We start from the raw sequence: 14,275 nt of genomic DNA on the forward strand, positions 1-14,275 counted from the left end.
TAGATAAGACATGGGCATGACCCTTCATGGATCAATCACGAAGAATGGTTATACGGCTTTACCTTTGAATCTACGTCAAAATGGTCAAAGTTACCATGGAAACTATCACAATCAAACTCCACTATGTATCATTAGACTCTTCAATTCTGTATCCATGTGAAATTAATCTTCCTGCCAACATTTATAATACAAACTCAATAAGAGACCTTCTTTCATGGGTCTCATTTTGCTTTCATAGGGGGCATATCAAAATTGTTCCTTAAGGCTTAAATTACCAAACTTGAGCTACTTTAATTGCAGGAGTAAATTCCAAATGGTAAAAATGGTTTGTATATATAAACGACTATTCAGGAAGAAATTTAGGCACTCTAACCAAACAATCTTATTGATTATTCTAACAAAAGTGAAAACAGCATGATACAGACTCCACTAAGCATCACAAATATACTCTTTTTGCTACTAGTTTTGGTTAAAGCAAAGGTATCTTTTTATTGACTTCCAAATCCATGAAACCATTACAGATAACAAAGCGATGACAAAGATCAAGCAGACAATTTGTACCTATTGCTGCTCGGTTGTGTTATCAAGGCTAGCCAAGAAACTGTACCACGACACAAGCGATGTTGTCAGAACTACCTCTTTGATAGGCCTCCTGTAACAGTTTCTTTGCTGCTTGTTCTGGATCTTGTAGGGGTTTGACAATAGCTACCACCTCCTCCTGAATTTGGAACCAAATGAAAAAGAAAGGGTTCAATCTTCGGAGATGATATTTCAGGTACCTTTTTTTTTTTTTTATTATTATCTTCTTTTAAAGTACCTCATTCGTGACAACATCCCACAATCCGTCACTTGCAAGGATGAGGAATTCGAGAGATCCATCAACCGCTTCCTCCTGCATTCAACAGTAGTCGAAGCAGTCAAAGGCATTACTGTCAGATGATGATATGTCTCGAGTCTTGAAGACAATAACATTGTAGGAATAAAGTGACAGGTCAGAGATCAAACATGAATTTCTGGATCTGCGACAACAAACTGTTTCAGGTGCCTATCACCAAATGCACGAGAAACGGCAAGAACACCACCGACACGCCATGTCCCTGCAGTTACAGTTGATCAGTATTTAAATAACGAAATGATCTAAACTGATAAAAACTGAGGGAGGAGATCAAGTACCAGCCCACATTACAAAGCCCCCAGCATCCTCAATCCTTTGCTCTCTCATCTGTTTGGTCAGGCTTGTGATCCCTTGAGACAGCTATAGCTGCAAAAGTAACAAAAAATAGCGTGAGCCGAGTTCCTAGTAAAGAACTAAACTTTTAAGAGGCTCAATCAATAATTCAATACAAGATTCTGGTGATTGTATTCTATTTCAGATACTGAATTTGTTAAAAACAGAACCTTCAAGCACATCCAGAGAAAATCATCTCCATATTATCACCATCAAAATAGAGTGATCGGTTTAATTATGAGAGCTCACATCAACCAAGTACCACAACAGGTTGATTTGCCAGGTCTCTGTTGTTCAAAGTACCAAGAACTGGCTTTTGACCATGATGCACGAGGGACAAAAGGTTTCTTTCTCTAAATTACCAAGCAATCAGAAGAATTGCCGTTGCAATCTACTGGACGAGCTAGAAGCAAAACTTGCTATATGGGGAACAAAAGACTTTTCTCTCTAAATTATGAAGCACCCAGAAGTTCGTTCGGTCAACTACTCTTATCATGATCAGAAAATTGCTTTTGCAACATACTGTAAGAACCAAGAAACAGAACTTGCAAGTAAAATGGGTGCTCTACAAGAAATTGCCACAACTGTTTGCCTCAGAAAAGGACTTTTTTGCAACTGATGCCATTGAAAAAGCAAGAATCAGATGTTTGTATCAAGAGGTTCATAGAATACATAAACTTTTGTATTAATTGAGCACAAGTTGAGATGCCAAACTCGATTTAACAAAGAAAATGTGGGGAAAAAAAACGAAAATTAGAACCACGAGCAGCTTTTTAATATGCTAAATAAAAAATCTTAAATAGTTACAATTTTCAAGATAACGGGATCGAGTGATGCAACAAATTCTAGATTGATTTTTGGACCCAATCAATTGAAATGAGAAGAGATTGCATGGATATCTTATAAAGAATACAGAACAACCACAACGGGCATAAGAACAAACATAAACAACAGGATTCAATGACAACAAGGATGTCAACAGCACCACAGAGTACTGTTTATTGCCATTCATAAATCAAACAGAAATTTGAATCTAGTTAGAAGGCAATAATCACAAACTAAAGATGACCACATATAGTATAATTGAACCATGAGATGAACAAATGGGCAAGCAAACATCCAAACAAAAGCAAATGGTAGATCACGGATAATGATTATGGAAATATATAAAATGTTAAATACCAAGCTCTACATACATGAGGGATGATTTTTTATAAAAATGTGTAAATTTGGCAAGAAAAAATAATGGAGACACAATAATATCTACCTAAAGTTCCGTATAAAATATATATTCTTTAACACTGAACAAAACAAATAATGGAGAAATATGCTTATAACTAGCTTCAAGATTAAGGAAACATCAACTTCCATTGTCAGCCTGTTTTGTCATTGGCGTGAATAATTAAACTCCTAATTGTTGAAGTCTACGATTAGATGGTTTTGACAAGGGTGAATTCCAGAATGCAAGAAATATAACCAAAAAAATGTGGACTGGAGAATAAAAGACCCTAGAATAATAAATCACACCAATAAAAATCCCATTTGTAGATTTCAAGACATGTCATACATCTAAAGTGGCACCAAAACCTACCATGTATGGCGCTAAATGGAAAGTTCCATCAATTAAGGAACAACACTCGAGCAATGAACAAAAAATAGTTCTTAGATCATACATTAAAGGCAAGATAACATGACTAAACTATTAGTATACAATTTCACCAGAAGTATCTAGCTATCAAATCACTGTAGCATCGATAAGCTGTAAAGACATTAAGTGCAATGGCTTATACAAGTAGCATAAAAAAGTGATTATTATTCTTTAAATAATTCTGTGTAAAAATTGGATAACTTAATATTAAGTTTCCAATCCTGTTTAACTTTCTAGTAAACTATTAATCTCCAAAATGTCAGTTCAAAACGAGTATATGCAATACGAGAGCGTGATGAACTTTAGTACCTCATCCATCATCAACAATTTAAATCCTCATTTATCATCATAAGTGTGCAGTTTCAGCCATTTCTGAAGATTTTTTTACAGGTTCAATTCTCCAAATCGAGGCTTAAATTCTGCGAATCCAAACAGGAATATGTTCTCTTTCTCCTTCCAGTATATACTTTTTTATATTACCAGATTTTTGAAGAATCTGAAACTATATGATTATTTGTTTCAATGTGTACAGTACACCGGAGACACAGAGCTACTATAGCATTTGGCAGGATCAAGAGAAGGCCACAAAACTTTGTTGGTCTAGAACCTACATATATCCTAAGAACCTAGATGTCACCGGAGTCACATTCTAAATATTGCTCTTAAATAGGTTGGGTTGTCAAAATACAGTTAGTAAGCAAAAAATGCAGTAAACTCCATCTAAATTAAGCCGGTTTAGTTCTAGATGAAGTACAGCAATCCATTACACATAATTGATGATAAGAGAACTGATTTCAGGATGTGGGGCCTACCATCTCCTCCTCTACATATGACAGCTCTAGAGTCCCCAACATTTGCAACGAGCAAACGATCACCAACAAGGACAGCTGTTGATGCAGTTGAACTCGCCTCTCGGTTCTGGCTGTTCTCAGATTTCAAATATTCTGCGTCCGTGTGGTTGTATGCATCAGCTGAAGGTAACAGCACAGATGAATTTCATAAGCCAAATATTATATTTCTTTAAAAGCTCTTTCATCGCACTAAATGCAAATCAGCACCACCTATAGCTGATTTTGTATCGGTAATGAACTTTGGATGCCTGAGTAAGTTGCCGAAGAGGTTTTGTTTAACATACTCTGCTACTTGGGCACCGCCATGACCTACACAACCACTCATCAAAGCATCAAAGTCTAACGTTAGGATATTGAATGTATAAGCAACTCTCCACGAGAGAAATTTACCCTAGAAAAGGATTGAAAGAAGCAAGTTAATGAATGGGTTTTCTACGTAAATTTTACCAAAAATTTTCAAATACAAAAGAAAAAAAGATAAGACATTCTAAACATAAACAAAGACAACAAAATACTGCAGAAATTTTACCATCAAAGACCCCAAACAAGCCAACAATTTCTCCATCAATGCTGTCAATTTGCGTCTCATAGAAGTCTTCCATTGAAGATCTTTTCCCCGGACAGCTTGCATACCCATAACCAAACTTCCCATCTTGACTGTCTTGAAAGAAATAAGCATGAGTTTTACTGTTAGATTGACACGCAAGAGTAGGATGTTTCTTTACAGTCTACTTTAGGCAACATATTCAACTGCAGATTCAAGCACCACAATTAACTGATAGGAAGCAGTTCTATGAGTTTATTCAGCGTAAAAGAATCATGTTTCCCATGTAAGTTCACACATCCATATCTGACGAACCATCTCATAATTTGTTTGTCAATTATTAAGGATCTAACTTATATTGAATTATTAAGGAATAAATGACTGTTTATACATAAAAAAAATAAATAAATCTCTTCCGATAACTAGTTAGTTTGTCTTCGAATTAGAACTCAAAACATATGAAGCGAATGCTAGCATAAGATCAGCTCGAAAATCGCACGAGATACGAAACATAAACAAATCTAGAAAAGAATATCGTAAGCCTTAATACGACTTCACAAGGAATAAACGAACGAGACCTGAGTCCTCCCCCGCTGACCGGAGCACCGTCTGCTTGAAGCCCGCTGATGGAGTTCAGATACCCCATCTTCCCTCCGAAATCTTCGCCCCCCAAACAAAGACCAAAGTGAGGGAAGATCCCACCGAAACCACCGAAACAAGAAGGCCGATCCAATCAGCCTGGAAAGAAACCCATGCCCGATTTCCTCACACTCGAATCAGCCGTCGATCCCCACCGCGACCAAATTCACCCCCTGCAATCGACATCCAATACCCCCTCCCCCCCCCCCCCCCCCCCCCCCCCTCCCACAAACGTTTACCACGTCGATCGACGGAAGCAATCTCGAAATCCAAAAAGAAAAGAGGGCAGATGAAGAGATCCTTCACCGAGAGACAGAGAGAGAGAGAGAGAGAGAGGAGACGCCGAGCTCTGGTTTCGATCGCTGGCAACGGGGAAGAAACGTCGAGGGAGGAAACAGCGGATTAATGGTGGGGGGAGGCGGTGGGTTTTCTAGAGATTAAAATGTATGAATGCGCATATGCTTAGGTCTCCATTTGGAACCCTAAATAAATAAATACACATGTGTCAAGAAAAATAACTTTAATTGAGCGTTAAAGTATAAGTAATTAAGTTTAATTGACTAAATCGAAGATCAAATTAGCAATATATGAGCATACATAACAATGCTATAATTAAAGGTTGTAATAAATCATACATACATTTGTGTGTGAGAGGTCACTTCTATCTTTTCTTTGCGTGCTTTGCATTGCTTATGTGGTTGCCATCACGTAACCGCATGCCATCGTGACACTTGTCGCTTGTTTGGGTGTTCTTTTCGATGCATGATTGCATTTCTCATGATATATGTATTTTTTTAAAGATTTTACATATATCATTCTTAAAAGATTCATAAAATCGATCCTAAATAATTAAGACTTCAAAAAATAAAAAAATTAAAATATTTAAAATTTATTATTTTAAAATAATAATAATTTTTTTAATCGACATCTAATAACTTTATTTTTGTGAGTTTCTCATTTAAATTCAATTTTTAAATATGATTATAACAATTTTTTGGTTTAACCAAACCGATTAAAATATTTTTACTTCTGGATTTTGAAGATTATATATAACAATTGAACTTTGTATTCATCTATCTTGGCTGGTTAAAACTATTTATAATTATTATGGATAAAAACTTGAGAATTTGGATGAACAAATGTCAAACGGGTTGAAATTTCTGCAATTGAAGACTGTATATACCAAAGGAGGAAGGATTGGCAATATATATATATATATATATATATATATATATATATATATATATATATATATATATATATATATATATATATATATATATATATATATATATATATATATATATATATATATATATCGAGAGGAAGCATAATATAATGCAGCTTAATTCCCGATGGAATTAACGTGATGAACACCGACATTTTCTCGGGCATAGTATATTAACATGATAGTGCTTGTTTTCTGGGGGATTTCCGATGAAATCCATGTGGGGAAGACGAGCACGTCGTTGATTTCGATCGGAAGCTGCGACGAGGATCGAAATGACTCAGGCAGTTGGCAAGTCAACGCCTCAATCCACCAATTTTTAGCGAGGATGAATGCGATGCAAATTTCCTGTTGCATTAATTTGGTGATATTATATATAAACACAACAATTTTTATATTTATTGACTATGTTTATTTAGATTTAGCCATGCAGTCAATCTCGGTAAGTCGATTGTCATTTGCCCCTCGAACAGCAATTTAATGCATATGAATGTGAGGGAAGTCTCTTTTTTTTTTTCTCCATAAAAGAGTCTCACGTTTTCAGAAATTTTCCGACATCAATTTTTTTTTTAACCTAATACCGATTACAATAATTTTAATACGATGTTATAGTATTTTAGTAATACCCAAAAAATAATATAATATAATATATTTATAAATATAATTATTTTGAAAATATTATTTTTTAGAGTATTTTTATTTTATGTTATAGTATTTTTCATAATATAAAATATTATAACTATATTTTTTATTGCATTGACGATTGTTTCTTAGTATTATTGAAAATACTATAATTGGATCGATTCATCCAACTAGTCCACAGAAAAAAAAAAAAAAAAAAGGGTAGATAATTGGATATTTCAAGGATTAAGCAAAAAATTAAGCGCTATTAAAAATCTGAAAAATGAGAAGTTTCTTTTTTTAAAATCAATATATGTATATATTGATTTATATGCTAAGTAAGCGGTGGTGGTTCGCTCGCGGACGGCACCTCCCTTTCAGCTTTCTTATTTAAGTTTCCGCGTCCCACCACCGTGCTTGTATGTATATATATACACACGTTCTTGTCGTCCTCTGCGTCTTCTATAGACACAACTTTCTTCTTTAAGGACCGATTACCATATTCATAAACTCTGACCATGAAACTATATATATTTCATATTTATTGTATTAAAATAAAGTGAAAAAAATATCATTCTTCATATATTTTTATGAAAATGATAAATAGTAATTACATTTAAAATTACCATTTGAGACATCATATGAAAACCTCAGTAAGACATTATCCATGATGATAGGGGTAATAATGGCGGCATGACGTGTCACGACGACTGTCCCACCTGGGCGCCACTCTGCCCAATGAGGAAGGCAATAACGCTGACTCGACACGCGCTGACGTCATCCGCTATCAAGCAACGACTTCCGACCCCGTGCGCTTGACCACGGCAGGAGAGGACGACGACCGACCCTCGCTCATACCCTGCGACAGTCCGGTTCTCCACGCAACGTTAGTAACAGCGTGAGACGCCGTCAGAGGTACGATCCTGCCTCCCATAGGCGGGCACATCAGGTAACGCTAAACTACCCTATAAATACCCCCGAGTTCTAAACGAAAGGGGGGACTTCTCCACGACAGAAAACTCCCTTTCACATCATCTGACTTGATCGTCGGAGGGGTCGGGCCGAGCTTCCGACCCGACCTGTGTGCAGGAACGAAGGCAAGGTCGCATCTCCCAGTCACCACGACGAGGCTTCACCCCCCACGCTACGTCCCATTCGGACCGTCGTGACCGGCCACCCCAGTTGCCCCGAGGAGCGCCGCGTCGGATCCCCGCGCATTCGGACCCGAACCAAGCCGCGTCGGCCCCGAGGCCACGGCATACAGTTATTCCCCGTAACATTTTGGCGCTAGAAGGAGGGCATACTTGTAATATCCCTCACTTTTAAAAATTTATTAATAAGGATTTATATGTAAATTGGAGGACCTATATGTAAATATAGAAATTTCAAGGACTAAACTGTTAAGTTGTAAAAAGAAAAAAAAAAGAAGAGAAAAACCGAAATGTTTCTGTTTTATCCCACCGCCTCCCACTCTCTCTGTTTCTTTCGTGGGGTGTGGGGAGAAGGAGAAGAGAAGTAGAGGGAGAAGAAAAGAAAAGAAGAAGAAGAGGGAAAAGAAGAGAGGAAGAAGAGGGAGAAGAGAAGGAAAGAAGAAGTAGAAGAGAGGGAAGATGGAGAGGAGAAAGAGAGGCAGCTGCAGCAGCTAGGGCTGCAGCACCTCTGTTTTCCGCAGGTGGAAACAGAGGAGAGGATGTGTGGGGCGTTGAGAAAGAGAAGAAGAAGAAGAAGATAGCTGCGGCAAGGCTGCAGCGAGGAGGTGTGTGGCCTTGGGGAGGAAACGGGAAGAGGAGAAGAAGAGAAGAAGAAGAAGAGGGAAAAGAGAGGGAAGAGGGAGAGGAGCGAGAGGTGGCAGCAGCTAGGGCTGCAGCACCTCTGTTTCCTGCAGGTGGAAACAGAGGAGACGTGTGGGGCGTTCGGGGAGAAGAAGAAGAAGAGGAGGAGGAAGAAGAAGAAGAGAAGAAGAAGAAGAAAAAAAAAGGATGGCTGCAGCATGGGCCGCAGTGAGAAGGTGTGGGGTGTCGGGTAGGAGAAGAGGAGAAGAAGGAGAAGAGGAAGAGAAGAAGAAGAGGAAGCAGGAGAAGAGGTTGTGATACCTCTGTTTCCTGCAGAGGAAACAGAGGAGAGGGTGTGTGTGACGCCGGGGAGGAGAAGGGAAGAAGAAGAGGAGAAGAAGAGAAGGGAAAGGAGGAGCTGCGGCTGCGGCGGTGGCAGCTGCAGCTGGAAGAGAAGGAGAGGAAGAAAAGAAGGTAAGGAAGAAGAGAAGAAGAAGAAAGGAAGGAGAAGGAAGAGGAGAAGGGAAAGAAGCAGCTGCGGCTGCGGCTATGGCAGCTGCAGCCGTGGCAGGGAAAGAGGAAGAGGAAGGAAGAAGGGAAGGAGAAGAAGAGAAGGGAAAGAAGTAGCTGCGGCTGCGGCTGTGGCAGCTGCAGCTATGGCAGGGAAAGAGGAAGAGAAAGGAAGAAGGGAAGGAGAGAAGAAGAGAAGGGAAAGAAGGGGCTGCGGCTGCGGCGATGGCAGCTGCAGTTGGAAGAGAAGAAGGAGAGGAAGATGAGCAGGGGAGGAAGAAGAGGCTGTGGCCGTGGCTGAGGCTGCGACTGCAGCAGTGCAGCTGGGAAAGAAGAGAAGAAAAGGAAGAAGAAGAGAAAGGAAAAGGGAAGAAGAGAGGAAGAGGAGAAGGGGTGGCAGCTGCGGTAGTGGCAGCTGCAGCCGGAAGAGAAAGAGAGAAAATAGAGCAGGGGAGGAAGATGAGGCTGCGGTTGTGGTGGCTGCGGCCATGGCTGCTGACTGCGACTGCGGCAGTTGCAGCTGGGAAAGAAAAGAAAGGAAAGGGGGGAAAAAGGAGCTGCGGACGGGATTGCGGCCGTCGCGGTAGCAACTGCGTATGCAGCAGTTATGTCTATGAGAGAAGGGAGGAAGGAAGGTAGTGCGGTGGAAGGGGCTGTGATTGTGGCAGCGGCAGCGGCGGCGGCTGTGACAGCTGCGTTTGGGAAAGAAAAAGAATGAATGAGAGTAAGAAAGAGCAGGTGACTGTGCCTCGATGTTCGACACGTGGTGTAGTTGCGAAGAAAGGAAGAAAATAAGAGCACAAAACGAAACGGAGAGAGGACATGAAGGAAAAGTAGAAGGATTTGGGCTGGCACCTTCTTTGGATCTTCGGATCGAAATCTTTGAAAGGCAAGTTCCCTGATCGTTTCTCTTATGATTACTCTAATTTTTCTTATTGCAAGTTCCCGATCGTTCCTCCTGTAATTATTCTAATTTTTCTTATTGCCAGTATTATGATCTTCCTCGTGCAAGTGTTTCGATCCTTTCTATTGCAAGTGTTTTGATCCTTTCTATTGCAAGTGTTTTGATCTTTTCTATTGCAAGTGTTTCGATCCTTTCTATTGCAAATGTTTCGATCCTTTTTATTGCAAGTTCCCTTATCGTTTCTCTTATAATTGTTCTAATCTTTCCTATTGCAAGTATCCTGATCTTTCCTCACTGTCATTTTTATCTCTACATTTGCTTTGAATATGAGGAACTTTGAATTGTTCTAGCCTTGCATTTGATATATCTCCTGTTTAGACGTAACGATTCAAATCTGTGCAACTTCTGAGATTCTGACCTTTTGATACCGAGCTGCCTATAAGTCTTTGTTGGAAACTCTGATTTGTTCAAAACTGATTCCATTGGAAACTAGACTCGTAGATCTTTCTTTTGATATATAGATTGAAAGATTTGGAATCCAAACACCTACCCAGTTATCTGTTGAATCTGACATTATGAATTCTGCCAAACAGAGATTTTGTTCTGCGACCCTTGTTTACCGAATTATTTGTAACTCTCTCTGTTGGACAATTCAATTCATATGAAGCTTGTCTTATCTGAAAGTATAATCCAATGATATATTTCTGGGTAAATTGGAGCACGATTGATAGTTTGAATCATTTGTTCAATGTGCCATCTGAATTCTGCCAGAAATCGAGCTTTGGTCGATTTCGCATATTCTGGTTTCATTCCTTTGGAAATTGATATCCTTTAGCCTTCTTATTCTATTGAGCTTTATATTACTACTTTGAATTCTTGTATGCTCTTGTCCTTAAAATTATTTGCATTCTTGAAAACTATTGTGTAACGTTTATGCTATATCCTATTGACTCATATAGGCACATGTGTATCCTATTGTTCCGCATTTGCTTTCGATATGTGCCTATTCCATTTCCTTTCAAATCTGAATATATTTGTGAGAGATTGTTGCTTGTATCGTATTTGACTCGTAAAGGCACATGTACGTTTGTTGTTCCGCGTGTGCTTCCGATATATGCTATTTATTGTTCATACTGCCCTTTTGTACTCTGGTGTTTGTGGGATTGTCTGGACTTTTGCCAGAAATGGTAAAGGGTGTTATTCTGGACCTTTGCCAGAAATGGTAAAGGGTATGTGCTTATTGCCCGCTTTATGGGATATTCTAGACCTTTGCCAGACGTGGTAAAGGGTATGTGCTTAGAGCCTGCGATGCTCTGCCGGCCCCCTCTGGCTTCACCTAGACGTGGGTGGATGGAGCTCCTAGACGTGGGAGACTTTTGTCAGGTGGTCATTCAGAAATGGATGAATCACATTCTGACTGAGATCCCACTACACCTTCTGTATGTTTGATATGATATCCAGAGCTTTGGTTATGTGTTTCTGTACATGCTTTGGATAAGAATGATATGATTGCAACGTCAAGGACGACGTTTGAGCTTCTGCACGGTATTTTGTTATTGATATGCTCTGAAATGGTTCATTCACTGTTGATATGCTTCGAAATGTTCCATATGCCGTTGATATGCTCCGGAACATTTCATACGCCATTGATAAACTCCGAAATGTTTCATTCGTTACTGATATGCTCCAAATTACTCTGTGCTCCAATTGCTATGAACTAATATGTTCTGAAATGTCCTATCTGCCATTGATATGCTCCAATTACTCTGTGCTCCATTTGTTATGAATCAAATATGTTTTGAATGACATGATACATATGATTTTGTATCTAATGAGATGGTATCCTTGAGAATTCTTGTATCCTGCTTTGCATTATGATACCTTACTTGTTTGAAACCATTCATTTTGTTCTGAATATGCTTTGTCACTTGCTGAGCTGTTTTTAGCTCACTCCGTTGTTATATAAATCTTTCAGGTCAGCTTATCACTCTTTGAGATGTTTGATTTGGGCTGAGGCAGTGGATAGCTATTCAGAATTATGGGCAAGTCTTGTTGGTTATTATGTTATCGTTGTATAAGCATATTTTGTATGTAATGAAATGTTGTTGATGAATCGAAATGGATATACTGTGTAAAAGTGTTAGAAGATCTCTCTTATTTGGAATTTCGGAAGGTTAAGTCTAATTTATGATGATATGAACTTGTGGTGAATAGTTGGAGTTCTGATTGTATAATTTACTTAGCTTGTGGATTTATAAATGTTGTTCAGGTTTATTAAGTTGGCTTGGGTTGCCATAAATGTGAATTATCGAGTGATGTGATATATGATTATAAACTGCACAGGTTTTATAGATGTAAATTTGATAGAATGTTTTTCAGTGTCCTCAAATGTTAGTTTGGATCCTGGATGGATTTGTGATGAAAAAAAGAAAAAAATTTAATATTATCGATATTTATTTGAGGGGGCATGACAATACTGCCCGAGACCTCCTCGGCCACAGCTTGCCCAAGACTTCCTCTACGCGGCCTGCCCGCCTAAGTAGCTCCTCGGCCACTGCTCGCCTGAGGGGCCTACCACCCCTACAACCAAGCCCCATTTGACCGACGAACCACTACTTGAGGTTCCTCGGCCACCCAGAGCCACCACTGCTCATCCAACCCTCGTCAATTGTCAAGCTCCATGATTCCCACACCCCTGGCAATGAACCGGCCTCCGCCCGACAGAGACGGTTCCTTAGAACCGAAGCCATGCCTCGGACTCGCCTTACGGCAACCGACGCATAGCTTCCTTTGGGGGGGGAATATGATGAGGGTAATAATGGCGATAAGACTCGGGCTGACATCAGCTGCCTCGGATGATGCATCGCCCCTCGGTTGACCTGACAACACCTGGTCAAACAAGACCAGAACGCCAACCGAGGCACGTCACTATCCTACAGGAGCCCAGCCCCTCACGCCACGCCAACACTAGTGTCAGACGCTACCGGGAGTACGATCCTGCTCCCTGCTAGCAGTCCTACACGTCACCTTCACTATAAAAACCCTTGCATGCCAAGGGAGAAAAGGAGGGAGAGGACAACACAAAAACACCCTCAAAACCACTCCACTCCACATCACTAACTTGATCGTTGGAGGGGTCAAGCCGAGCTTCCGACCCGACCTGTGTGCAGGAACGAAGATGAGGCGCCTCTCACCGGACGCACAGGCGAGGAGCCCCTTCCCGGAGGAAACGACGACCCCCCTCCACGACTGAACCGACCCGAGCCGACGACCTCTACAGTCCCGAGGAACCCTCCTGGGAGATCCCCGCCATTCAGACCCAGAACAAACCGCGTCGACCCCGAGGCCACGACGTAAAGTTGTTTGCACTAACACATGACATCTAACATGTCGAGAAAAGAAGAGGGAAAAGGAAGCAGAGGTTACTTGGTGTTCGGGGTTTTAGCATCATCTCATTTGAATCAAGATTTCGGTATTTTTTTTGCCGGACAAGACTTCCTGAGATCTGACCACTGAATTAACCGACGAGTGATCTAATTATGAAGTTGCATGAGTTTTTTTTCTTTCCAAATCTAACTACAGATATAATTCCATTAAAGATTCTTATCTGTTGGGCACATAGCGCATTAGTTCAGCCCATAATGCTTTAATAACTCATAGCTCATATTAGTATTTTCTTTTCTTTTAACATAAATCCTAACTTTTTTAATCTAAACGTGTGCAGGTAAGGTTGAAAAAAGAGGACAATGACGATTGTGGACGAGGTTGAGAAGAAAAAAAAAAAAAGGAGAAACTGTAATATTGGCAATTAAGGGCAAAAAAATAAAATAAAAAAGAGAGATGAAGATGAGAATAATGCAGAGGTTCCTTTTATGACTTAAAGCATGCGGTAAGTATTATTTAGTATGTTATATTTCTTTTTTTTCTTAAATTTCAAAGCATATGAATTCGTTGCCGACGTTGTATAGAGTGCAGATTGGTTATAGTTGCCGAATGACAAGATGTTGTTGCTCGACAGGGAACTCATGCATGCATGCATGCATATGAATCAACTAAACAATCCTCTTCTCTTTCAGGACATATGAACTTTTTCTTGCACAACCTGTTTACTTTGCTGAACCTGTCTACGATATGTTATACCTTCTCGTAACAATTTTAATATTGTCTCCCAAGAAATCATTTCTTGCTGTTTCATTCACAATGGCAGAAAATTCTACTAACAGAAAACCCTCTATTTCATGATATTTAATCGTAGCATTGGACACATGAAAGACAAAAATTTTCATTCAACTTCTCTTCTCTTATCTACGAACAGTTCCTCTTCTTCACC

General features: G+C 39.7%; 1 long non-coding RNA gene and 1 pseudogene across 1 annotated transcript; one reads left to right on the forward strand and one right to left on the reverse strand.

The window, feature by feature from the left end:
• Positions 1-346: 346 nt before the first annotated feature.
• On the reverse strand, positions 347-5,116 carry LOC135666076 (probable protein phosphatase 2C 59; annotated as a pseudogene).
• A 2,774-nt stretch (positions 5,117-7,890) lies between these two features.
• Positions 7,891-12,223, forward strand: LOC135666100 (uncharacterized). Its single transcript, XR_010509696.1, has 2 exons — positions 7,891-9,930; positions 11,921-12,223. It is a non-coding gene; the product is annotated as an uncharacterized LOC135666100 (long non-coding RNA).
• Positions 12,224-14,275: the final 2,052 nt, after the last annotated feature.

This window comes from Musa acuminata, unplaced genomic scaffold, assembly GCF_036884655.1.
Source record: "Musa acuminata AAA Group cultivar baxijiao unplaced genomic scaffold, Cavendish_Baxijiao_AAA HiC_scaffold_1072, whole genome shotgun sequence".
Lineage (NCBI taxonomy): Eukaryota > Viridiplantae > Streptophyta > Magnoliopsida > Zingiberales > Musaceae > Musa > Musa acuminata.